Source organism: Aulonocara sp. 'chitande type north' Nkhata Bay, linkage group LG5 (assembly GCF_057382095.1).
Source record: "Aulonocara sp. 'chitande type north' Nkhata Bay isolate Kocher_YH1m ecotype deep benthic linkage group LG5, A_spYH_male_GT1.1, whole genome shotgun sequence".
Taxonomy (NCBI): domain Eukaryota; kingdom Metazoa; phylum Chordata; class Actinopteri; order Cichliformes; family Cichlidae; genus Aulonocara; species Aulonocara sp. 'chitande type north' Nkhata Bay.
The window spans coordinates 20,547,640-20,574,182 of NC_141348.1; the positions used below are offsets into that span (position 1 = coordinate 20,547,640).

At 43.2% G+C, this 26,543-nt stretch overlaps 5 non-coding genes across 5 annotated transcripts; all 5 read left to right on the forward strand.

Moving 5' to 3' along the window:
- The first annotated feature begins 6,606 nt into the window (after positions 1 to 6,606).
- trnak-uuu (transfer RNA lysine (anticodon UUU)) lies at positions 6,607 to 6,679 on the forward strand. Its single transcript has one exon. It is a non-coding gene; the product is annotated as a tRNA-Lys (tRNA).
- Positions 6,680 to 7,194: 515 nt separating this feature from the next.
- Positions 7,195 to 7,267, forward strand: trnaf-gaa (transfer RNA phenylalanine (anticodon GAA)). Its single transcript has one exon. It is a non-coding gene; the product is annotated as a tRNA-Phe (tRNA).
- A 427-nt stretch (positions 7,268 to 7,694) lies between these two features.
- trnak-uuu (transfer RNA lysine (anticodon UUU)) lies at positions 7,695 to 7,767 on the forward strand. Its single transcript has one exon. It is a non-coding gene; the product is annotated as a tRNA-Lys (tRNA).
- Positions 7,768 to 8,282: 515 nt separating this feature from the next.
- trnaf-gaa (transfer RNA phenylalanine (anticodon GAA)) lies at positions 8,283 to 8,355 on the forward strand. The gene has a single exon. It is a non-coding gene; the product is annotated as a tRNA-Phe (tRNA).
- Positions 8,356 to 8,782: 427 nt separating this feature from the next.
- Positions 8,783 to 8,855, forward strand: trnak-uuu (transfer RNA lysine (anticodon UUU)). The gene has a single exon. It is a non-coding gene; the product is annotated as a tRNA-Lys (tRNA).
- The last annotated feature ends 17,688 nt before the right edge of the window (positions 8,856 to 26,543 follow it).

Genomic DNA, 26,543 nt, shown 5'->3' on the forward strand with positions numbered 1-26,543 from the left:
TTTAATGATTCCTGCATCAAGCAGTTCTTTAAGATGCTCCTTGACTGCCTCCCTGTCACTGGGATGAATAGGCCTTGGCCTCTCCTTAAAAGGAGTCTCGTCATGTAGCCTGATGTGATGTTTCACTGCAGTGGTGTGACCATATGACAGGTCATCCACAGCAAAGACTTCTGGAATAGATCTAAGCTTGGTGATGATACGATCTTTCCATTGTTCAGATATTGGTGAATCATCAAGATTGAACTCGAGGTTGTCACTGTCAGGCTTATTGTGATGAGAGTCACCTTTCACTGGTCCAAGTGATGTGACCTGCTGAGCTGCACATATTTGAGCAATGATGCATTTTGGCTGCAGCGTAACATCATGGTCACTAAGATTGCGCAGGACGACCGGGACCTTGCAGCTAGACTTAAATGGAATGTCCATCAGAGCAGCTTCAAGGAACACGCCACCTGGCAACCTGTGATGTTCATTGGGTTCAAGCACAAATGTGGTCTGACTGTTCCTTTTCAACCTGACATCACCTGTGATGCAGCACTTTTGTTTTGCAGGGATGGTGATGGGGTTTCCACCATGTAACCTGACAGGATGAGCATGGTTGTTGAGGTCATGGATCTGGGCAATATGCTGGAAGATCACTGCAAAATCTCTAGAGAAGAGTTTGCAAACAACCTCTGGACCATCCTGTTCAAGTACTTGTTCATAAAGTCGTAAAAACACATTGGTACCAATCAACAGGGGGGTCCTGCTGTTGAACTGACACTCTGGCACCACAAGTGCTAACACGACTAGCTCCTCTTTCCTGCCAGGAACAGACAGCGGGAAAGTGACACGCGCTTCTATGTAACCAAGATAGGGGACCTGCTGTCCACCTGCTCCTTCGATTTCAAGAAGGGCATGAATTGGATGTATAGGTAAGTGAGACAGATGGTTCTTATGGAAACACTCGGACACTGTTGTAACTTGTGAGCCGGTGTCCATTATGGACTCACACTGCACACCCTCAAGAAAGACAGAAGCCGCACAACGAGGACCTACAAGCCCTGCAGGTATAGATCGCTCTGTGCAACGGTAGGTTTCAGTCATTGTGTGGGTTATGACTTTCTTCTGTGTTCCAGCACCATCAACTGATCTGTTGGGACAGGGGTTATCATCAACTGCAGCTCCTGGACGTCCCACAACAGGAGCTGCTACTAGTTTAAAGTGAATGGGGAAGCAGCCTGCTGAGCTAAAAACTTATCCTGCCTCTCCCGGAGTTCTGCATTTTTCTTGCGAACCAGTGCGGGGTTGGGTTCATTGGAGCAGTGAGCAGCAATGTGGTTGTCTTCCCCACACTTAAAACAAAACCACGGCCTCGGCATTCCAGGCACCTTAAGGCCCCTCTTCATGTTACTACTACTGATTGCAAAGCAGACGGTCTTTTCAGTACTCTCTCTCTCTGATTTTGTGCTAGTTTTTCAACTTGCTTTGTCAGTTCAGCTATCTTGTTCTCAATATCAGAGGTTTCATCTCGCTTTGCTTTTACCACTAGGGGAGGATTACTATCATGAGTGAGGCTCGGTGGCTTTTTGTTTAGCTTTTCCAACTGTTTAGTTAGCTCATTTACTTTCTTTTCAAGCTTTGATGTCTCATTCGGCTTTGAGTTAGGCAGTGGGACAGGCTCACAGTCATAAGAGGGCATATCAAAAACATGGTGGGCATACATGTTAGCTTTCGAAGCACCTAAATGCTTTTTCATCCTATCTAGCTTTGTGGAACGGCGGTCTTCCTCAGTTCTCAGCATGAGGAGGAATTCAGGAAATGTTGGTGGATTTCCCTTTTTGCACTCTAACTGTAAGCCGATGATGATGCTCTGATCCCAACAGCCCCTACAAAACTGTCTGAGCAAATGATCATGGGAATTTCCAGCTGAGGCTCCCCCTCTAGAAATTGCTCTTGTGAGGAGGCTATGGAGCCTGTTCAAGTATGTTGATGGCTTCTCTCCACTATCTTGGTTAGAGCCGAGAAATGCCGCAAACAACTCCTCTCCATCCTCCACAACACCAAAAGCAGAATCAAGTTGAGTGATGTAGACACTTGGTGGTGAAGAGATGCCAAGAGGCTTCACAACATCAGCTGCTGGACTCAGCAAGCTCTCAAGAATCCTTCTCACCTTGTGAGCATCATTCAAGGAAGGATCGTTAAGGAGAAGATCAACTTGGGTGTGCCATGTTTCGTAGTCCACCTCACCGTTTGGCCTTGGCATCCGCCCAGAGAAGGTGCGCAACCTTATTTGTGGGGATGGTGAAGTGGTGGACTCACTTCGGATGACATGCTCCACAATCACTCTCTGGATCTGGGGGGGGGTTAAAAACATCCTCACTGATGTGGACTGGGCTCGTTGGTAAACTAGCAGATGCACTATAAACATGTGTGGGCTCTGCAGGCTCATTTTGATCATTATTAGGTGTGTTAGCATTTTGAGCTGCATAGGGCTGTGTAGCATTACTGTGTACGTCATGTGATGTGCCCTGGTTCCCATGCAGTTCCTCCTGAAGCACATTCAAGAAACCTTTCCTGCCACTGCCTGCGACAGACTTTAGTTCGTCCAGGTATCTGCAAGCTATCTCCCTCCCCACCACTTCCTGACAAACATCTCTAATGGTCCTCGCAAACCACATCACAGCTGGGTCCTTTGGACTTGGTACGGTACCCAAAGTAATGGGGTCGATTCTAGAGATAGACCTGTCAGATGCATACTGGACCAGGGCTCTACCCTCTGGTTGTCCTGATTCGTCAGGGATCCTCACTAATTTAGAAATATCTCCATTAACTTTGAACACAGCAGTTATTTCCTCATCTGTGTATTCTGGTCCTATACCTGTTACATACAGGGAGTTTTGACCATTAACCTCAAAACGATTGCAAATATCCATACCTGACTCAGTGGAACAAATCTCAAAAATCTCAAACGTGCGTAGTGTGGGGTGGAAGATCAGAAAGCTACTATTAACCAATCTCCTGGCTGGCTCGCCACTTTTTATGTAACCTGGACGTGTGTCCCTCTATCTATAAAGAGATGATCTATACTGCTCGCCCAAGTGCAATGTCTACAATATCCGAATCTAGGTTTGGGAAGGAGATTGGCGGTAGCAACTCTGTAAGAGCAATGAGACTTTCAACCCACATAACACGCACGACCACAGGTTTATGAAACAAAGTTTGCTTTATATATTTCCTTTTGGATCAGTTCCCTTTGCTCATCCTCAATGTAGGGATACCTTCAAATGCAGTAACCATCTCAAATGCATCACAAAAATAATTGAAACAATCAAAATAGATGTAAGACAAGAAACACAATATTTCAACACCCCAAAGAAAAGGAAAAAGAAAAGAAAATAGCATGTGAGTGTCCAGTTCCTTATGGTGTCAGTTTATTCAGTTACCCACTGTCCTGGGTTAAGAACTGAAAACGACCTGAATCTCAGGCGGAGAAAAAGTAGCAAAGAAAATGATAAGGTATCTCTCAGGTGGGCTTCCTTTTGTTTTTTTCCCTACCGCCCTCCTGGTACGGCAGGCATCAACGTGTCGGCGTCCTGACACAGAGAAGGCCTCCACAGCAGCAACAGTGTCTTAGACCCACGATACCAGCTCCTCACTTGGCACCCATGGAACTGTACCTCAAAAAAAAACCAGTCTGCACACAAATACGCAGGATGTTAGATGTCCACATTCCTTAAATGTCCTTGTTCCTAATGTCCTTGGTTCTTTTGAAATATTAAAATAAATCTGCATCTTGTGACACATTAAAAGTAAATACACCGTATTACTGTGCATCACCCGCAGTTACAGTAACAGCACAGCTATTGCACGTGAACTGCGCATAACCACTTAGCTGGCCGCGGCTGAACTAGCAGGCCCAAGAAAGTAAAAACATTAGACACTCATAATAAACAAAACTGTCACAACATTGCAATACTATGAAAACACATCTTAAACATCATTAAACACATTTACTACTATTCTGACTGGTTAGTTATTTTTTCCAGTGCATTGAACTGCAATAGCGGTGCTAAGTGAGCTAGGCTAACTCACCAGAATAGTTCAAAAAGTTCAAAGAAATACTCCGGCTCCTTTCAGGTAGGTACCCGTCTGTGGTTCACCGCTAACGACAGCTCTCTCACAAATGTTAATTAAACCTCTTTCCTCTCTTTCAACTGGAAAAAACCGTGCTCCGCGGCAGCATGGAGTTTTTCCTTGCCGTCCTTTTTCCTCTACACCACACCTTCACGTGCACGGAGCTGCAGATGGTGCCTTCAGGGCAAGCCCGGAAATTAAACTATCAGACAAGGACTACGATGCATTCAAAGAACCCTGTACTTCTGATTGCTGTAAATCTTACCAGGGTTACAAACACATTGACACACTGCAAAGTTTTAGGTTTTGAAATAAAGAAGAGAGCTTCTTTCCACATTGAACAAAGGATCCACAAAAGAAGTTTCAGGGGTTTAAATGTACTTAATGAACTGATTCTGATGCCTGGGGCTAGAAATGATTAATCCCAAGACTGAAAGTCAAACATCTGCTGTGCACCAACCAACCACCCTCAGTGAGATGGCTGGGCTTAGGCTGAGCTGTTTGGCTCAGGAAGGAGTAAATCTGGAGTCCAATTAATGGAACAAGACCTCAGGTGTGGTATACAGACACTTTCTATTTAGAAAATCTGTCTATAAATGAGAGCTGATTTACTACTGTAGCTACCTTTGACAAAACTGGGACCCAGTTAAGATGATTCAACTGCAACACAAGACATATTATTCTCTAAGGTTAAAAAAAAAAAAAAAAAAAAAAAAAGAGAAGGAAGGGTTGGCTAAGGGCTTGAAGTATCAGGAGAGCTACTCTTACAAGAAATAGAGTAGATGTAGAGATACATACACCGGAGTACCGAATGGACTCAGGTGCAGACCAAGGTTTCCTTTCAAAAGACAAGTCAGTAGTTTGTTTGTTTGTTTTTACAGAAAACGTGTGATATATACAAAGTGCAGAGCTCCAGGAATCTGTGGGGGAAGAAAGGGAGAAGTCCACATATGAATGCTCCTTCGCTGTTTCTCCACACTCCTCGTCAGACACTCATACTTTTTGTCCCACACGCACTTCGCCACTCAGCCGCTCTCAGACAATCCAGGACAGGAAACAGGAACAGTTCCAGGGGAATCTATATACAGGAGAAAATGGTCAGAAACAAGTTAGCGCTTTGCACAGAATAAACAGGTTTCAGGCGAGCTGATGACAGAATAATAATCAGTCTTCGCTTTATGCACAGAAATTTGTCCAGATTATTTGATACTACGTAGAGGAGATGATTAATTATTCAATTTATTTACTTTTTTTTTTACACAACATTATTTTGAAATTAGTCTATAATTTAGTAGATGCGAATTAGCCTAGCTGTTTCTTGCTAGCAACACCCTATTTTCCTGCCTTTCCTGGAAATTCACTTGAGATGTAATGCTGCCACCCTGCGACAGACTGGCGACCTGTCCAGGGTGTACCCCGCCTTTCGCCCTATGCCAGCTGGGATAGGCTCCAGCGCCCCCCGCGACCCTGAAAAGGATAAGCGGAAGCGAATGGATGGATGGATGTAATGCTGCCATGAAATTGAAAATGAAGTTATATTTTTCATGAAACAGTAAAATTTCTTCTTCTAAATTCTAATATTAGTATTGTTTTCTGTGTTCTAATGTGAATAAAATATGGATGTATAGTGTTTGCGCATGTAATATAAATAATGAGTCAGAATCCGCTTTACAAATATTTTGTATGATAGGAGTAAGTTAAGTAAATTTATGGATTTTACATTGAGTGACCCATACAGCAATAGTACTTACACAATACATTATTGTAAACAAACCACGGCGGACACGTCCACATTTTTATGCTCTTCAGCATATAGTTGTTATCACTTCACACAGCTGCAGCTTTCAAGCTCGCAACTGAATGCTTCACCAACAAAAACTGACACAGGCAGCGCACAACTTTTTGTGACCTTGACATTTGAAGCAAAGTCCAAGCAGCTTGCAAACATCCACCTTGGGTTTCTCGATACGTCAAACTTTAACTTTTTTTCTATCGTACTTTGGGTGGGACAACATTTTAGACTGAAGATCTAAAGGACCCTAGTTCGATCCTGGGTTTCGGCAAAGCTATTTTGGTCACCATCTAGGGCTTGGTAGGTTTGTTGGTAGGACTTCATTATACGGCCTACAACTACGTGGATCATTGCCATCAAATGAGAAAACAAACACAGATGGTGCAGCTTGCAAACGTCCATCAAGTGGAGGTGGAATTTGAAGAAGGTCCTCCTTCAGAAGCTCCCAGGCCTCACCCATTATACCATTGACTTACCTAGGGCTTTGTAGGTTGGGTGATCACACGTCATAATACAGCCTAGCGATGTTTCCCCTAGAATCAAATCCTTCCCTTGGCTCTTGTCTGAAATGACCATTTAATAATATCTAACTGCAAATCCTCACCAGTACCTACAGTAAAATGAGAGGATAAGAGATCACATTTTTACAGAAAAGAAAGACAATATGTGTCCCAGAGGACAAACACGTGACTCTTGTTACCTGGGTAGCTCAGATGGAAGAGCATCAGACTTTTAATCTGAGGGTCCAGGGTTCAAGTCCCTGTCCAGGTGTCTCCTTTGGATCCTTGCCCTTCCATGGCTTTACCTAACAAGCTCAGTTGTTCTTGATAGTTCTGTGACCTCATTGTCATCTTTAGCAAAGTCCATAGACTGCAGGTGGGATGACGATATGGGATTTGTGGATATCAGGGACAGAGGCCTCTTTCAGATAATCCCACCGTACAAGCTCTGTAAAGAATCTTTTCCTGCCCCTCGGTCCAACTCACCGCCAGTTGGTTCTCAGCTCAGCTCCTTTGCGAAACCCGGTGTCTAAGGCATGCCAATCTCACCAAATCCGCCCTGGGTTTCTCGACACGTTACACTTTCACTTTTTTTCTGTCTTACTTTGGGTGGGACAACATTTAAGAGAGCAAAGTTCATCACAGTTCACTGTTAAATCCAAAGCTTAAAAGTTCACTTCACATTGATCCAGTCTCTCAGAATGGCAGCTGTAGTGCAGTTTGGCCAGCTGTAGACCTGACTGGTGATTAGAATGCAATTTTTGAGCACTTTCCATTGCAAAACGTGCCGAAATAGCTCAGCTGGGAGAGCGTTAGACTGAAGATCTAAAGGACCCTAGTTCGATCCTGGGTTTCGGCAAAGCTATTTTGGTCACCATCTAGGGCTTGGTAGGTTTGTTGGTAGGACTTCATTATACGGCCTACAACTACGTGGATCATTGCCATCAAATGAGAAAACAAACACAGATGGTGCAGCTTGCAAACGTCCATCAAGTGGAGGTGGAATTTGAAGAAGGTCCTCCTTCAGAAGCTCCCAGGCCTCACCCATTATACCATTGACTTACCTAGGGCTTTGTAGGTTGGGTGATCACACGTCATAATACAGCCTAGCGATGTTTCCCCTAGAATCAAATCCTTCCCTTGGCTCTTGTCTGAAATGACCATTTAATAATATCTAACTGCAAATCCTCACCAGTACCTACAGTAAAATGAGAGGATAAGAGATCACGTTTTTACAGAAAAGAAAGACAATATGTGTCCCAGAGGACAAACACGTGACTCTTGTTACCTGGGTAGCTCAGATGGAAGAGCATCAGACTTTTAATCTGAGGGTCCAGGGTTCAAGTCCCTGTCCAGGTGTCTCCTTTGGATCCTTGCCCTTCCATGGCTTTACCTAACAAGCTCAGTTGTTCTTGATAGTTCTGTGACCTCATTGTCATCTTTAGCAAAGTCCATAGACTGCAGGTGGGATGACGATATGGGATTTGTGGATATCAGGGACAGAGGCCTCTTTCAGATAATCCCACCGTACAAGCTCTGTAAAGAATCTTTTCCTGCCCCTCGGTCCAACTCACCGCCAGTTGGTTCTCAGCTCAGCTCCTTTGCGAAACCCGGTGTCTAAGACATGCCAATCTCACCAAATCCGCCCTGGGTTTCTCGACACGCTACACTTTCACTTTTTTTCTGTCTTACTTTGGGTTGGACAACATTTAAGAGAGCAAAGTTCATCACAGTTCACTGTTAAATCCAAAGCTTAAAAGTTCACTTCACATTGATCCAGTGTCTCAGAATGGCAGCTGTAGTGCAGTTTGGCCAGCTGTAGACCTGACTGGTGATTAGAATGCAATTTTTGAGCACTTTCCATTGCAAAACGTGCCGAAATAGCTCAGCTGGGAGAGCGTTAGACTGAAGATCTAAAGGACCCTAGTTCGATCCTGGGTTTCGGCAAAGCTATTTTGGTCACCATCTAGGGCTTGGTAGGTTTGTTGGTAGGACTTCATTATACGGCCTACAACTACGTGGATCATTGCCATCAAATGAGAAAACAAACACAGATGGTGCAGCTTGCAAACGTCCATCAAGTGGAGGTGGAATTTGAAGAAGGTCCTCCTTCAGAAGCTCCCAGGCCTCACCCATTATACCATTGACTTACCTAGGGCTTTGTAGGTTGGGTGATCACACGTCATAATACAGCCTAGCGATGTTTCCCCTAGAATCAAATCCTTCCCTTGGCTCTTGTCTGAAATGACCATTTAATAATATCTAACTGCAAATCCTCACCAGTACCTACAGTAAAATGAGAGGATAAGAGATCACGTTTTTACAGAAAAGAAAGACAATATGTGTCCCAGAGGACAAACATTTGACTCTTGTTACCTGGGTAGCTCAGATGGAAGAGCATCAGACTTTTAATCTGAGGGTCCAGGGTTCAAGTCCCTGTCCAGGTGTCTCCTTTGGATCCTTGCCCTTCCATGGCTTTACCTAACAAGCTCAGTTGTTCTTGATAGTTCTGTGACCTCATTGTCATCTTTAGCAAAGTCCATAGACTGCAGGTGGGATGACGATATGGGATTTGTGGATATCAGGGACAGAGGCCTCTTTCAGATAATCCCACCGTACAAGCTCTGTGAAGAATCTTTTCCTGCCCCTCGGTCCAACTCACCGCCAGTTGGTTCTCAGCTCAGCTCCTTTGCGAAACCCGGTGTCTAAGACATGCCAATCTCACCAAATCCGCCCTGGGTTTCTCGACACGCTACACTTTCACTTTTTTTCTGTCTTACTTTAGGTGGGACAACATTTAAGCCGTTCAGAGTTGGACTTGGTGGTGTGTTTTGGATCATTGTCCTACTACAGAACCTAAGTGCGCTTCAGCTTCAGGTCAATGAACAGATTACCATACATTCTCCTTTAGGATGTTTTGGTAGACACCACAGCAAGTCCTCCAGGTCCTGAGGCAGCAAAACAGCGCCAGACCAACAAACTACCACCACCATATTTTACTGTTGATATGGTGTTCCTTTTCTGAGATGCTGTGTTACTTTTACGCCAGATGTAATGGGACACACATCTTCCGAAAGGTTGAAAAGTCTTGGACTAAAAAGACAAAAGTTAGAGTATTACTTGAATACTTGTTTTGTCCAAGTATTGAGGATCATCAAGATGTTTTCTGGACTGAAATGAGCCTTTATGTTCCTTTTGCTCAGTAGTGGATTTTCTCTTGGAACTCTACCATAAGAAAGAGACTGGGCAAAAATGTCAGAGTCATGAACAGTAACCTTAACTGACACAAATGAAGCCTGAGTTCTTTAAATGTGGTTCTGGGGTCTTTTGTGACTTCTCAGATGAGTAGTCACTGCTCTCTCACTTAATTTTGGTAAGTCAGCCTGGAAACCATTGTTTCCTGTTTTAACAATTTGTAGATAATGGCTCTCACTGTGGTTGGCTGAGGTCCCACAGCTTTATAACCTTTTCCTGACTGATAGCATGGCAGCATTGTGCCGCTGATACAAAGAATGATACTTATGGAGATTTTTTTTTTAAAAAGAAGAAGAAGAAAAAAGTACATCAACAACATAGCTAATTTTTAGAACTGATTTATACATCTCCTGGTGTATAATCAGTGTTGAGAGTAACATGTTCCAAAGTAATGTGGTTTTAAGTGTCATTAAACTCTAATTATAATAACACTTTTCTGTAACGTTCTATCCACTCTCTTCCACCTATCAGGGTTACTGGAGCCTACCCCAGCTGTAATAGAGTGAGAAGCAGGGTACACCCTGCATGGGTCACCAGCCTGGGGCAAGACTAACACACAGAGACAGACAACCGTTTGCACACACATTCACGCCTATGGGCAATTTAGATTCACCAATTCACGTAACCTGTCAGGGCGTTGGGTGTTTTGACCCAGCATTGTGAGTTTATTGTTTTTTTGTAACTTTTCTATTATAAAGATGATTTAATTTCACAACTGTGGGTACACACCTCGCACTGGTCACCTGGCCGTCACATAAACCCAGTAACTGCATGTCATTGAACTGTGGGAGGAAACGAGAGCACCCAGAGAGAACCCATGCAGACACGGGGAGAACATGCAAACTCCACACAGAAAGACCCTGGCCAAGTGGTGGAGCTCGGGGACTTCTTGCTGTAAGGCAACAGTGCTAACCACCATGACAACATGCTGTTCAAACAAGTTATTGGTTACAGACTGTAACCAATAACTTGATTTCCAAGTTATTTGCACACCTGGCGGGTAGAAAGACAAAGTCAAACAATTTTGCTTTTTTTCCTCCAAATTTGGATTACAATCAGGCAATTTCAGTTAATTCAGCAGAAGGAGCTACAATTTTTGATGAGTGGAGATATGGGGTAATATTTATATTAGGTAAAAGAAGTAGCGGGTCATGGTAAAGTAAAAAGTGTGTTTAGGACAGAAGTCATAACATTGGCTTTTTATTTTCATTGCTAACACAAAGCTTACACATAACCCACAGTGACCCACAGCTGTGTGTACATCAACCCCAGTGCAGGAGCCAGAAACTGGGTCATCAGTAGGTAACAAAAGCACTAATGGACAGTCACGCTTGTAGTGCTGTACGTTTCATTCTTCCTTTTCCTACAATAGAATCATTGTGGCAGTTGGTTTGAAATTTCTTTGGAGTGTCTTTCAACTCAGAATTTTTTTCCTTGTCAAATGTGGATATCCTTCTGTTGTAACCCCTGCTTATCAAAGCATGAAGTTAACTGTATCACAGAAATCACAGTTATCATCCTGAGAAATAATACGTATAATAAGTATTAAACTTCAAACTTTGAAGGACCCAGGTGCGGACACAGACAAACGAGGCAAAATGTTTACTGAACTCAAAGTGAGCCTTTATTAGGGCCGGTAAACAGTAAAGCAAAAATAAACAAACATAAACTATGGCAATGACCTAAACAAAGTGCCTAAACTGGGAAACAACTAAAGACTAAGACAAACTAAGACTCTGACTTGAACTGTAACTATGAGCTATGAACACGACATGAAAAAGCAAAGAACAGAATTCTGGACTGGTACATGAAAGACTATGAAAACATGACAGGAGCAGATTACTATGAACATGACCAGAACAGAGACTGAAAAACTATGAATCATGACGTGTCGCTAGAGTGACAGGAATGGTAACAGATGACGCGGCACAGATAGGGGACCTAGCTTCTATCGGATATTTATATAGAGATCCTCCAGCTTCAAACTGTATTACCCTTCAAGGACCTGCAGTTCAAAAAAGCGCCCCTCCGACAGTCAAACCCATCTGTTTTCTGACTGGATTGTTAAATTTGTGATTGACATGATATTGACCAATCAGTTGAAAGGAAGAAAAATAGGGTCAAAATTCATACTTGTTACTTGAAACTTGAGTGCAGAGTTTCACATGTATTTTTTGGCTAAGTCAAAACACAAATCTTTTTTTTACGCACACACAAATTCTTTTTACACATACAAATCTTTTTTACACACACACAAATTCTTTTTACACATACAAAACTGATTTACAAGTACAAAATATTTATGACCACAATTTGAGCCCATACCATTAGACCAGTCTGCATCAAATTTGAGTTGATTTCTCCCGGGATTTATTTACTAATGCCAATTCAAGTTCCATCCTCTGCCAATTGCCCTATGGTAGTGGGCAGGCTGGAGTCTACCATAGGGCAAGAGGCGGGGTACACTCACAAAGACACACATCCATCCACATCGACACCACACTCTGAATGGCAGACACTTAGATGCCCCCCTCTGCAACAAACTCAGGATGTAGCCAGATTGGCGACGGATTATCAGCCAGGGGTGTAGGAAGACCTGCCTGCTCTCCTCCCTGCTTGGCAGTGTTAGGGGTGGCCTGTTGGGTGCATGTGTTGGTATAGTGAATATGACGTGTGAAAACTAGAAGGCTTTAGAAATTGAGAAGAAAAAAGCAACATATTACAATTCAGTTTTATTTATATAGTGCGAAATCAAAACAAAAGTTGCCTCAAGCACTTTATATTGTAGGGTCAAGACTAGGGATGTTACTGGCAACTAATTTCTTAATCAACTACATGAGGAAAAACAATTAGACTAACCAACTAGTATAAAACTAAGAAACGATGACAACAGATATGTCATGGTCCTGGGTGTTCAACCCAGTTTTGGGTTTTTTTTGTTGTTATGAACTTGTGCTGTAGCTCTATATTACTGTTTCTAGAGCTTCCGTTACACTAGTCTCTGAGTCTTCTTTATTCGTATTTTAAATTCTATATGTATTGTTGCTCTTGTTTGTTCCCTTCACATCCATGCTGTCCTAGTCTCCTCTCTGTGTCTGTCAGTCTACCCTCTCATGTACCCATGTCAGTCTGTTTCTTCCAGAGGTGGGACCAAGTCATTGTTTTGCAAGTCTCAAGTAAGTCTCAAGTCTTTATCCTCAAGTCTCAAGTCAAGTCTCAAGTAATGTCAGGCAAGTCAGAGTTGAGTCTCAAGTCACTGGTGTAAAAGTCCGAGTAAAGTCACAAGTCTGAAATTTTGAATTTCAAGTCCTTTCGAGTCTTTAAAAAAAAAAAACGAAAAAAAGCATGTTGCAGTTATATGCTAAATGTAAATATTAGACCATGTAATTTTTAAATCTGTGTTTTTCTCAACACATGACAAAATAGTGAACTTAGAAAATATACACAAATTGTGAAATTGCACCTCTTTAAAATGCAGCTCAATTAAACCTAGCTCCAAGAATAATTTTCACCGACAGTTCTGAGATAAGCTGCATGTTATTCTTGGATGCGGTTGTAGGACCGGCTTTAAAATCGCATGACAAAAATATCATACATAAATAAATGATATTTTTTTTAAAATATCATTTAAAAAAAAACTGCATCACCAACGTAGCCTGGAAAACATTTGCTAGTAAGATGAAGTCAGCTATCTCATCATAGCATATTTATATGCATATTTATAATTATACGGTTCTTGGAGTGAGTGCATACACTCATGAAGTTTAGTAACTTCCGGTCACTGCAACAAGCTCAGGTACAGTTTACCGACGGATGGGTACAGGACCTTGAAATGCACCGTGTAGAAAGTAAAGACCATCGTACGTATCATAAGTTTACCAGTCTCAGAAATCGTCGTCATAAATACACATTCGTTAACCGTTTATTAATAGGACCTTTGAGCTCAATGGTAATTAATTAGCAGTGGAAATAATTTCTGGTAGCATCACAGAAATGTAGCAGTGACAATAATATTGTATGTTGTAATCGCACTGGACAATTAGTGATACAAAACAACTGTTTTATCCTGTGAATAAAAGTATATGTTTTTGTCAATGTACCATAATAACAGAAGCGAAACGCAATATTGTGTCAGGACAATTCACTATTTATGCACAATAAATAAAGGAGCATAGCGCGACAATTTCTGTTCAGCGCCAGACTTGCTTGTAACCTATATCACCAATTATGTTAACTACAACAGCAGACTGACCTTTGTGTAAATGCTTGGAGCAGACTAACCTGTAAGCTGGAGTGTTCTGGGACGTTATATTTGGTCTTTGAATGGCTGCAATCCAGGCCATCCGTTGCCTCTTTGTTACTTCGGAAACATGGCTCGAACAATTTCTCTTCAACGACGTAATCCGATAACAACCGATCTCTTTACCCGTCGGCTTCCCGTGGCTGTCATGCGACCGGCTATTGCAGTTAATAATACAACAGCTTCTTGCCATTTTTGTGTTTCTTTTTATCGCTGTATAACTGATTTTAATTGAAAGCCTGCGTGCGCTAGTACCGCTTGCCACGAGTTCCCAGAATCCTTTGCGGTTCTACCCATGAATGATGTCACATTTTCAATCTCTATATAATATGCATGTTAAATTTTATATTTGGGGTAAAATATCAAGTCTTTTCAAGTAAACCGGTTCAAGTCCAATTCAAGTCCCAAGTCATTGGTGTAAAAGTCCAAGTCAAGTCACAAGTCTTAGAACATTTTTTCAAGTCAAGTCTAAAGTCATAAAATTAATGACTCGAGTCTGACTTGAGTCCAAGTCATGTGACTCGAGTCCACACCTCTGGTTTCTTCCCATTCCCAGTGTCAACCCCATGTGTCTTAGTCCTGGCCTCTGTGTTTGTTACTTCCTGTTTTATTGTGATAGTGTCATGCTTTATGTGTATTATGTTTAGTATTGCTTCCCCTTTCTTGTCAGTCAGATTAGTGTCAGCTGTATTCCCACCTGTGTTGTGTTCTCCCTCATGGTTGTGTTGTGCCTCGCAGAATGTTTTACTCATTGACACAAAGTGACAGAAAAACATGACCACATAATGGACCGAGTGGACTCAAATTTGTTTTCTGAGGAAATATTTGCTCTTTGGGATTATTGCCAGAGCTTAATCCATGCTATAGACCTGTACTGGAGTCACCTGCAGGGTGTTGTCTTTGATAGTTTCCTTTCCTTCACAACCTGTGTGTTTCCCAACACTATTTTGTTAGCACCCAGCTAAGAACAAAAATATGTTTTGAACTGTTTGGCATGGGCACCCCAATTAAAGACTTGGAATTCCTGGCCTCTTGGTTGTCTCGCAATCTGACAGCTCTCTACAGCTCTCAGTCACCTACAGCAGATGTGTCCTTCCATGTTTCCATTACAGCAGGCCTGCTCCTCTTTGCCTTTGCAGCCAGTTCACTCCTCACAAGCCTATTTTCAGGTTGGATTGTGTGCTGAAAAAGACGAACTTGCCCCTGCCTCAGCCTTCTCCTAGAAATTGAAACAGAGGGTTTGATTTCCACCTCTGTGAATTCTAAGACTGTCAACATTCCAGAGAAGTGTTCCAGAAAACCAAAAAACAGATATCTGTCCTCCAAGCTCTGAGATTGTGAGACTTAGTGCTCCTATCCTGGTTTGCCCTCAGACTGAGTCGTAGGTCTCAGTGCACTCTCGACTGCAAAAATATGCAGCCTTCTGCATCAGTTGGGTACTGAGCCGAGACGTCCCAGCCGTCTTACTTCGCAGCATCTGCTCCTGCGCTATCTCCACCAGAGGTTCCCACACCATCTGCTCCATCTCTGATAGACTTCTCCACACCGTCTGCTAATAGGTTTATCGTTGTAGCGTGTAGCTTTCCTCCTGCCAAGCCTCCCAAGGGTCTCCATCTGTGCTGCTGCTGTTGGCAACCTCCAGTCCTGTCACCCCAGAGTCTCCACCACTCTCGCCCAGGGTTTGCGTCACCGCTGTCAACCCAGGGTCTGCACCACCATTGCTGGCCTCTAGTCCTGTTGCCTGAAAGTCTCTGTCCTTACCAAAACTGGCCATTGGTGGTCACTTTTTAAGTTACATTTGAGAAAATGTAATGGTTTAATGGAAAAAATAAAGCCATCCAATTTTATCAGAAAGTTCCCTTCTGCCCCTTGTATCGGTAATCTCATTCTAATACTGTTAACAAAAATGTGAGGCCTAGATTAACAGATTTGTGGTGTTTCTCAACAAAGATGCATCATCTGGCGGCAGATGGCTGCATAACATTTAGGACACAATAGTTTGCCAGCCCCCTGTGTGAATCACTATCTTATCGTGATGGAATTGTCTGTGTGTCCCAGGGATGCCAGGCACTATGTTGTCTGGGGCTTTTTGTCCCCTGGTAGGGTCTCATGTGGCAAATTGGTCCTGGGTGAGGAACCAGACAAGGAGCGATCCAAAAGCCCCTATGAGCAGAAGATTGAGGGAACCCTTCACCCAGGCAGAGACCTTGGCAGACCAATCCCCAGCTACAGAAACTAGCATTTGGGACATGCAGTGTAACCTCTCCAGTAGGGAAGGAGCATGAATTAGTACATGAGGTTAAGAGGTACCAGCTGGACATAGTTGGGCTCACCTCAATGGAGATATAGTTGGGCTCACCTCCTGGAGACTTGTTCCAGAGCCCAAGCTCCGGAACAAATCTCCAGGTGAGGGTCTGGACTCTTTTTCAGTCTAGAGTACACTCCCTTGGTGAGAGGCAGCGGGCTGGAGTGGGTATCTTCGTATCTGCCTGAACGGTTGGGTTTTTTCCAGTGGAAGAGAGGGTTTGCTCCCTGCACCTTCGGGTCGGGGAACAGGTCCTGACTGTCGTCTGAACTTATGCACCAAATGTTTCAGAGTATCTGGCTTTCTTTCTGGAGTCCCTGGGCAAATTGGTTGAGGGTACTCCACCTGTGGTCCTACTAGGACACTTCAGTGCTCATGTAGACAATGGCAATTAGATGTGGAGGGGTGTGATTGAGAGGAATGGTCTGCCAGATGTGAACCCAAGTGGTGTACTGTTATTGAACTTCTGTGCAAACCACAGTTTCTCCATAACAAACACCATGTTCAAACATAAGGGTACGTGTACGTGGCACCAGGACACTATAGACCGCAGAGGGGCTGTTGTGGATGAGGATGCTGGACAGACCTGGCGTGCCTAAAAGTATAGTCGGGTTGAGGCCCCAATCCACGAGATCTTCAACTCCCACCTCCGTCAGAGTTTCGACAGCCTTCCAAGGGAGATTGGGGACATTGAGTCCAAATGTTCAGCACCTCCATTGCTGAAGAAGCTGCACTGAGCTGCGGCTGCAAGGTGGTTGGTGCCTGTCATGGTGGTAACCCCGAACTAGATGGTGACCAGAACCAGAGGTAAAGTTAACCATCAGGATGAAGAAAAAATCTGGCTTGGTTAGCTTGTGGGACTTGGAAGGTAGGTCCTGACAGGCAAAGTGGAACTGGACTTGTGGCTCAAGCAAAAACTCGAATGTGAGAGGAGTACGGAGAGGCCATGGAAACTGTCAAGCTACTCAGGAGGGGAAAGCGGTGCTCTACCTGTAGTCTGCATAGTGCGGGCAGAGCGCTGCTGACTTGGACATTGTCGGGCAGTGGAAGAAATACTTTGAGGACCTCCTTAATCCCACTGACACGTCTGTCGTAGAGAAAGTAGAGTCTGGGGTTGAGGGAGACAACTCATCTTACCTGACAACTCAGGTAACTGAAGCAGTTAAACATCTCCTTGGTGGCAGGGCCCCTGGGGTGGAGAAGTTGCTCTGAGTTCCTGAAAGCTCTGGATGTTGTAGGACTGTCTTAGTTGACATGCCTCTGCAACATTATGTGGAGATCAAGGGGGTACCTCTGGATTTGTAGATCAGTGTGGTGGTTCCTATCTTCAAGAAAGGGGACCAGAGGATGTGCTCCAACTATAGGGGAAACATACTCCTCAGTCTCCCCCAGAAGGTTTGTGCCAGGGCGCTTAAAAGGAGTCTGTCCATCAGTCGAATGTCAGATACAGGAGGAATAATGCGGTTTCCGTCCTGGTGGCAGAACACTGGAACAGTTCTTTACCCTCTAGAGGATACTAAAGGGGGCATGGGAGTTTTCCCAACCAATCTACATGTGTTTTGTGGACTTGAAGAAGGCATTAGACCGTGTCCCTCGGGGTGCCCTGTGGGAGGTGCTTCCGTAGTATGGTGTTTCTGTCGCATTGCTACAGGCCATTCACTCCTTATACAACCATTGTAAAAGCTTGGTCCAAATAGCTGGCAATAAGTTGAACTGGTTCCCGGGGTGTGTTAACCCTCTGGGGTCCAGGGTATAATTTGACGTTTTTGACTACTTTTGATTTGATCTCTATATTTCACCTTTAAAAACTGTTCATCTTGCCTTGTTTGGTATCATTATTTTCAGCGAAACCTCAAATATCTGAATTTGAAGTTATTTTTTCATTTTGGCATACTGTATTAACACAATTGATCTAAATTCAGACAGACACAGGTCCTCCAATCAGCTCTATGCAGCAGACAGGCTTACAGTGGTGCTTGTGGGATATAGAAAGAAACACTTCTCTTCCAGACATTAAACTGAAAAGAACAATGGCCTCATTCCCCACTGACTGTACAAATAAAGATGTATTTTTTAATTGTTAATTATCTCACGAGTCGCTGTTGCTACCATCAGCCACCATGCAGACAAGTTTTTTGTTTACAGATGATTTATTCTAAGTTACCCAAAAGGATAGCTCATTTTTGTCATCGTGAGAACTAATTAAAATGAAGTCAATTATATTCAGAAACATCACCATATCTTAAACATAAAAATATAATGCTACTCTAGCTTTTCTCACATGTTTAGTGAAATTAAATAACTTAAACCATCATGTGACATGGTTTGCAATAACACTGTTATCAAAATAAACCCAGCAAATAAAAGTGTAGAAACACAAATACATTTTGTCATGGTTTCATGGAAACTCAGAGATACCATAAAGACACCTCATTGTTGCCATAGTGCTCTTCGCAGCTGCACTTCATTTCAAAAAGGTAGGTTAATAAATTGGATTTAACTTAACCACAATACTTAAACATTTTTTATAAACTTGAGTCCAGCTTGAAGGCAGTGATACAGCGAAACCCGTGGTACATGCTTTACTTGTTATGTGTCACTAAAAAGTCCGTGCTGAACATTACTTCCACTCCACTAAGTTTCAAAAGAAAATCCCGCAATTAAAGTAACAAATACAATGAAGAACATTAAAATAATTCACTGTCAGGTATAACTGCTATGATTTTGACGACAGAGATTAGCTGCTTAATTTTGCTCTGCCCTGCCTACTGAGAAACCTGACACCAGGTTATTTGCATACTAACAGTGATTAGATGTTTAGCTGGGGGGAGGGTGAGTGGGGGTTCACTGCCGAGTGCAGAGCACGGAGGGAAAGAGCAAACATGACGTGAAACATATCATCTCATTTGTGCCTTTTCCAGCAGATTTTTCAGCTACTGTAGTAAATGTCCATATTGTAATGGGTTGCCCTTGAGGATTCACACGCAGGACTCCTGAGTTGCGAGTTAACAATGCCCCTGGGATCCCTGGGACACACAAACCCCTCCACCACGATTCATGTGTAAAAAGAAAATCAAATGGAAAGCTGGGTGACCTGTAAGTGATGACTTGTCTGTACTTTGAGCAGCCATTAATGCACGCTTCACAGTTATTTACATAAATCTTTAAACCCATATTCTGAATACACGTTTGCAGATTTCTATAAATATTCCTGATTGCACACACATGCATCGAAATACACACACACGGATGTTCACACAAATCAAATTGCACATAAGCAAATTGAGACACACACAAATCTTTTGTTAGCTCCGCAGCAGCATCCATCAAGATGATAAGTGACAGATGGTACAGCTCAGATTCACACTGAAATAGAATGAAATAGTTGTCCATCCTCAATGACCATTGCTCTCTCCTTATCAATTTTTTTCTAGTTTTTCATTTTGTTAGTGTCATTTTAACTACTTGCAGCATGAGTAGTGCCACACGCCATTGAGGTTTTGCTGGTAGATGAGCTCCACCAGGATGACCCATCCATACATGGATCATCCAGTCAGAAGAAGCTTGCTATCACAGCCTCGAACCTATGGAGGGCATAGCAGCAGATGGGCTATCACACGAGGGAAGTTGGACAGGGCATCAACCCAGCACGAGAACCAGTATTGTATTAACATTAAGTTAGTGACCCTTCAGGTGTAGAATCAGAATCAGAACGACTTTATTTATCCCCAAGGGACAATAAAGATACAACAGAACAGCATGACGTTGAAGATAAGGACAGGCCATAAACAGGCAATAAGAGTGAGATAATACATACACATAATATACAGTATATACACAGTTTTAAAATTACACAGTTTTAAAATTAAAGTGACTGAATAGGTGAATAAATAACTGTAAGTGACTAAAAGTGAGTAAAGTGTCGGCAGTATAAAAAGAGTGTAGAGTAGTTTATGTTTATGGGTGTGGGAAATGGTCTTATCGGCTAAAGTTATAAAGCAGAGTGGCTTTGGGGACAAAGGTGGCTCTCCTCCTCTCAGTCCTGCAGGAAATACAGCGGAGGCGTCGCCCAGAGGGGAACCATTGAAATGCGGGGTGGAGAATGTGAGATGGGTCATTGATGATTTTGGCTGCCTGTCTAAGGGCCTGTTGACTGAAAACCTGTGCCAGAGTTCTGACAGGCAGGCCAATGATTTTAGAGCACCCTGATTTACTGTGCTGCACTCTGTTCCTGAGAATTTCAGGAGGTTGTCAAAGATGGTTCCCAGGTATTTGTACTCCTCAACTACCTCCACTGGCTTCCCATGAATAGTGGTGGTGACTGAAGCAGCCAGATCCCTCTGCCTACTGGAGAAGGTCACGACCATCTGTTTGGTTTTGCTCACGTTCAGTTCAAGTTTGGAGCTGTTACACCACTCTACAAACTCCTGAAGAGTAGGCCTGTGGTGTTGTGAGGGGTCTGACAGCAGTGACAGGAGAACTGTGTCGTCAGCATATTTCACCAGGTTACAATTGGGCTGTGTGGATCTCCATCGGTGTAGAGGATGAAGAGCAGGTGGGAGAGCACAGAGCCCTGGGGGGAGCCAGTGGAGGTGGAACGGAGAACAGAAAGAGAGTTGTTGACCCGAACTTTCTTATTTTAAACTCTCACTTTTAAGTCCTGGTGAGTGAGGATGTGGACTCTTCAAGCTTGGCGATGTTGTCCGTCTCAAACCTGGTGTAGAAATTATTGAGGTTGTCAGGGAGGGAGGAAGGGTTGCTGCCTTCCACCTGGAGGGTTCTGGGGGTGGTGACCACAGTATTCATACTGTTGATATCCCTTAAGCGAGTTGTCAAGAGAACATTGGGTGAAATCACCCAGGATGAACTTGGGAGAGTCCGGTGATAATTGTTCAAGTTTGTACAGAGTGTTGGTGAAGTACTCTGTGGCTTTAGCTGCATCAACTCTGGGGTGGATGTAAACCAAGATGATGAAAAGCTGTGGGAATTCTCTGGGGAGGTAGTAGGGGTGCAGGGAAACTGCCAGAAGCTCGATGTCTGTAGTGCACAGCTTCTGCCTCACAGTGACTGTAGAGCACCAGCTGTTGTTTACATACAGACACACTCTGCCGCCATGTTGCTTCCCGGTGCGTTCGCGGTCTCTGTCCAGACGAAGGGGTGGTGAAAAGCCATCAGTGTGCAGCGTGCTGTCATAGTCGCTGTTGTTTAACCATGATTCCGTAAATGCCAGAACGGAGGAAGTTCTGTACTCATGCAGGTGGTTGACGCAGGCTTGCAGCTCGTCCAGATTGAAGCAGAGAGACCGCACATTAGCAAGGATAATGGATGGGAATGCTCGTTGTTTGTGTGTCTCCCTCTTGAGTCCTGGTTACCTTGTTATTGTGAGTTTTTTTATTTCCGTGTCCACTGAGTATTTCCTCGGGAAAGTAGTCCATGGGAGTAGAGCGAAAAAGCAGGAGGCTGGGATGCAGCTGCAAGGTTTAGTTGAGCCTTGGGGTCATGTCGAGTGTCGAAAACAAGTCCGAAAATGACTGGGAAAGGAAAAGGAAAAGAATACAACTATACCAAGCACACAGCTCAAAACAACAATGAAAAGAGCAGTAAAGTTAGAAAAAGAATGAAAAAGAACATAAAACTTGTCACGATCCTGGGTCTTTTGACCCAGCATTTTGAGTTTGATTTTCTGTTCATGTTTATGGCTTATGTTTAAGCCCTTTAGGTTTTCTAAGTTCATTTTTTTTTACCATGCCTAGGTTGTTATAGTTCTTTGTTATTATATTCCCCTTGTGTCTTCCAACCCCTGTTAAGTCTCCTTGCCCTTCATGTGTTTCATGTCTGTGTCTTATGTTGTCAAGTTCAGCTTGTCAAATTCAAATTCAAATTTTATTTGTCACACACACACAACCAGACACAGTATGACATGGGGGTGAAATGCTTGTAGCTGTACAATGCCCGACCATTAAATGACAGAAGAAAGGTTTTACAATATTTACAATTTACAGTTTACTACAAAAATTTACAAATTAACTTAGGAATTTACAGTAAAGAATGTGCAAATAGCAGAAGAGATTATAAAGATAAGGATTATAAATTATAGGAATTATAGCATTATAGGAAATTATAGGAAATGTGTGGTGGTGCGTGTGGTGACGTGTGTGAGAGTCCAGTCTTATAGTGACGTGTTTGGGAGAGTCCAGTCCTACACCTGGTTCAGGACCCGAATAGCCTGGGGGAAGAAGCTCCTCCTCATTCTCTCTGTTTTGGCCTTAAGGGAGCGGAAGCGGACCTCAACAGTGAGAAGAGTCCATTGTTGGGATGGGAGAGGTCCATCATAATCTTCCTAGCTTTGGACTTGCACCGCTTGGTGTAGATGGACAGCAGGTCAGGGAGCTCTGATTGAATGATGCGTTCTGCCGAGCGCACCACCCTTTGCAGATCTCGTCTGTCCTGCTTGGTGCTGTTCCCAAACCAGGTGCAGATGTTTGCCGTCAGGACGCTCTCGATGGTGCAGGAGTAGAAGTTCTTGAGCACCTTCAGTGGCAGATGGAAGTCTCTAAGTCTTCTGAGGAAGAAGAGACGCTGACGGGCTTTCTTAACCAGGGTGTTGATGTGTCATGTCTGCGTCTTATGTTTCCTGTTTTATGTTGAAGAGGTCTTGTGTCCCTGTGTTCATCATGTTTAGTTTTACTCTTCTACTATGATGTCATTATGTTCATGTGTGTCAGCTGTTTCCCCATGTGTTCCCACTTCTCTCATTAGCCTCCTGTGTGTATTTAGTCTGTGCCTTCTCATTCAGTCTTTGTCGGATCGTCTGCGTTGTTCCCATGCCATGTACTGCATTCAGGTTTTCATATATCCTCATCACATTGCCATGTTTGGAGTTTGTTTGTTTTTCTATTTGCCGGGATTTTTCATAGTTCGTGTTTCCTTTCTAGTTTACCCAGTTTAGGTTATTGCTTAGTTTGCATTGTTTTCGCCCTTTTATTTTGTACTGTTCTGTCTGCCTTAATAAACGGCTCATGATCAGTTAAGTTTGAGTTTTAGAATGTCTGCACCTGGGTCCACTCTTCACACTCCAGTTTGCCTCAGCAGACAGTGACAAAACTGCTCAGCTGACTGGCCAGTCGACCACACGAGCAGTGACCCGGAAATACCGGAAATCTCTGCTGAACGTTGTACTACAGTCAGCAGAGACAGAGCTTTATACAACATGTCTTGTAGGTCACCCAGACATCCAAAGACCTCCACTGACTTGCCAGAAATGCCTTGTTAGGTAGCAGGACCCACTGTCAGATCTTATGCTCCTGCAGTGTGCTCTGGGTTCTATGGTGAAACACAAATGCCTGATATTATGTAGCTGCAATTAGCAGGCTGTTTATAGATGACAAAGGCATGCTTCTGACTGGTCCTAATTTATCACTGACCTAAACCCAGATAGGCCACAGTCTGTACAGGAGCTCACTCATGCCCTGATCCACATCTTAAAAGAGGACAATATGCACCGTGTCATAAGAAGCATATCCAGACATCATAGAAGTGAATAGGCACACTGGGCCCATACTCACTACTAGTGGTGCAACCGATCAAAAAACTCACGGTTCGGATCAGATCACGGTTTTAAGTCATGGATCGGATAAATTTTTGGATCAGCAAAAAAGACAAGACAAATGTAACTGTCCGTTTATTTAGTTAAGTATTTTTTGCCCTTTAAAAAACATTCAACTCTAGAATCATTCCACAGAATTATATAAAAACAAATTAAGGTGCATTATAGGGCATTTTAATTATTTCCTTTAATGTGGGCACAATCAAAAACAACTTAAAATTCAATTTAAGGTATCATTGCTTCTTACTTTGAACATTTGGAGAATGAAATAAAAACTAGCTTATGTCCACATCATCAAAAAAGAAGAAAGAAAGCAAAGCAGATGTGAGCTTATAACTTCAATTTTTTTTTCAAAAAGATGAGGATGTCTACATTTTCTGGGGAGAGTGTAGACCTCTTTGCTGTAACTATGTCCCTTGCTGTTGAGAACACCCTCTCGCTAGGCACTTAAGTGGCAGGCACACCCAGATAGCGTCTTGTCATTATGGCAAGGTGAGGGTATTTACATTCATTACTTTTCCACTACGTCAGTGGATCACCATCCACTGGAATGCCACTTACTGCCTCATAGGATGCCACCTCCTCTTTGATGGTGTCAGCAAAAGCCTTGCTGCCCATGTCCTTCTGTACAAAAGTGTCGCCAAAAAGCTCTGCCATTGCCGACTTCTTTTGAGGAGGACTTGTGTCTGCTCCTGTTGGTGCTGCTTGACCCTACAGGGAAAGTTACTTTATTGATTAAAACAATTATTTTTTAAAAGAATATTTCATTGACATTAAAATGTGGCAATAACTTTGAAGAAAAACATTATCATTAAAAAATATATATATATATAATTTCTAAATATTTATTTTATTTACCTCTTCACAGTCTGCAGTGCCAAGACTGCTCACAGTCTCAGTAGTGAGATCACTGTATGTCCTCAGGTGTAGGGCAATGTCTAGGTGAGACAGGGACTTGAACCTTGGATCAAGTGCAGTAGTTCTGTGAAGGTACTCCTGTAGGGCTGGTGGTGAAGTGTATCTGGGCTTCAGGTCCTCTGTAATGGTAGTCTTGACATCTCTTGTGATGGTGCTGTCTTCCTCACTTGGGACCATGGATTGTAGGATCCTTGTTTTCAGAGGCAGGATCATGGACACATGGTGCAGTTTCAGTGCTCAACAGAGTTATAACCGCTTTGAGTGGTTTGAGCAGCTGGAGGACCTCCTCTGCCACTCTAACATCATCATCAGACAAGGTGACGATCTCTCTGACATTTTTCTTCAGGGTTTTGTCTGTTAGTGCAGAGTATATAGCTGTCTGCTGCTCATGATAACGTTCCAACATATCATAAGTAGGGATGGGTACCGGTATCCGGTGCCATGATGGCACCGGTTCTGACATAAACTTTAGTAACCAGACCAAAAAGCAGCGCACATTTCGGTGCTTTATTTCGGTGCTTTTTTTTCCCTAAGATGTCATACACTTTAGATTCTAGCCAATCATTTTACGTTTCTGAGGATAGTAGTACGTTCTTTTAGAGCAGTGCTACAGATTAAAAATGCCCGAGGCGAAGCAGTCAAAAGTCTGGCTGTACTTCACAGCAAAATATGTATACTCAGCAGCCTGCAACAAGTGCTTTAAGGTGATACTGTGATACTGTCAAAGGTGATGATGATGGCAGCAGCTGCCGTTCTTCTCTGCGTGAGTAGCTTAATGTTGTTCGTGTGTAATTTACGTTGAGTAGGCTAACCTCGTTATTACATTAGTGCATGTAAGGTGAACTAGCAAACATCATCATAGCTACATGCGGCTGTCTTCTTGCTTGATGGCAGGTACTCTCTTCACCCTGGCCAAAAAGGCTAAAATGACCAAAGAAAAAGTGGGAAACAGTTAAACATGAGAGGTTTTTGGACAAAGTTTGTGTTTTTTCCATTGATTAAGCTCTGCTTCCAGCCAAGAGTGATGCCATAAATCCCCTATAGCTGCAGAGAATGCTAACATTGTTATCTTTTTACAAAAAAACAGCTGAACATGAGAGGTTTTTGGACCAATTTTGTGTTCTCCATTCTTTAAGCACCGGTTTGAGCACCGTTTAAGCACCGGCACCGTTTCAAAAGTTTGGCACCGGTATCGGATAAAACCTAAACGATACCCATCCCTAATCATAAGTGGAGTTCCACCTTGTTGGGACATCATGTATGAGTTTATTAGTAGGCAGTTGTAGCATATCTTGCTTGCTCTTAAGCACATGAGCAGCTGTTGAACTTTGGTGCAAGTAGGAATCCACCTTCCTTATCCTCCCAAGGAGGCGGTCCATCTTACTCACTTTCCCTTTTGGGATGCTAAATTAATTGCATGTGCAAAGCACCCTATCTGTGGGCCCAGTCCTGCCTCGTTCACGGCATTTATTTGGTTTTTAGCATTATCTGTTGTGACTGGGATATTGGTATTGGGCCTCTCTATCCTCAACTCTGCCATCGCTTCCGTCAGTAAGTGCGCCAGATTTGTACCCGTGTGACTCTTATAGAGGGGGCATGTCTGCAGTACAGGGCTTCGTATCTCCCACTCGGCTGTGATGTAATGAGCGGTCACGGTCACGTAGTTTTCCGTTGCCCTGGAGGTCCAACCATGTGTAGACTTTTTCTCCGCCACGAGCCTTGATGCTCTCTTTTTGACAGAGACCTGGATT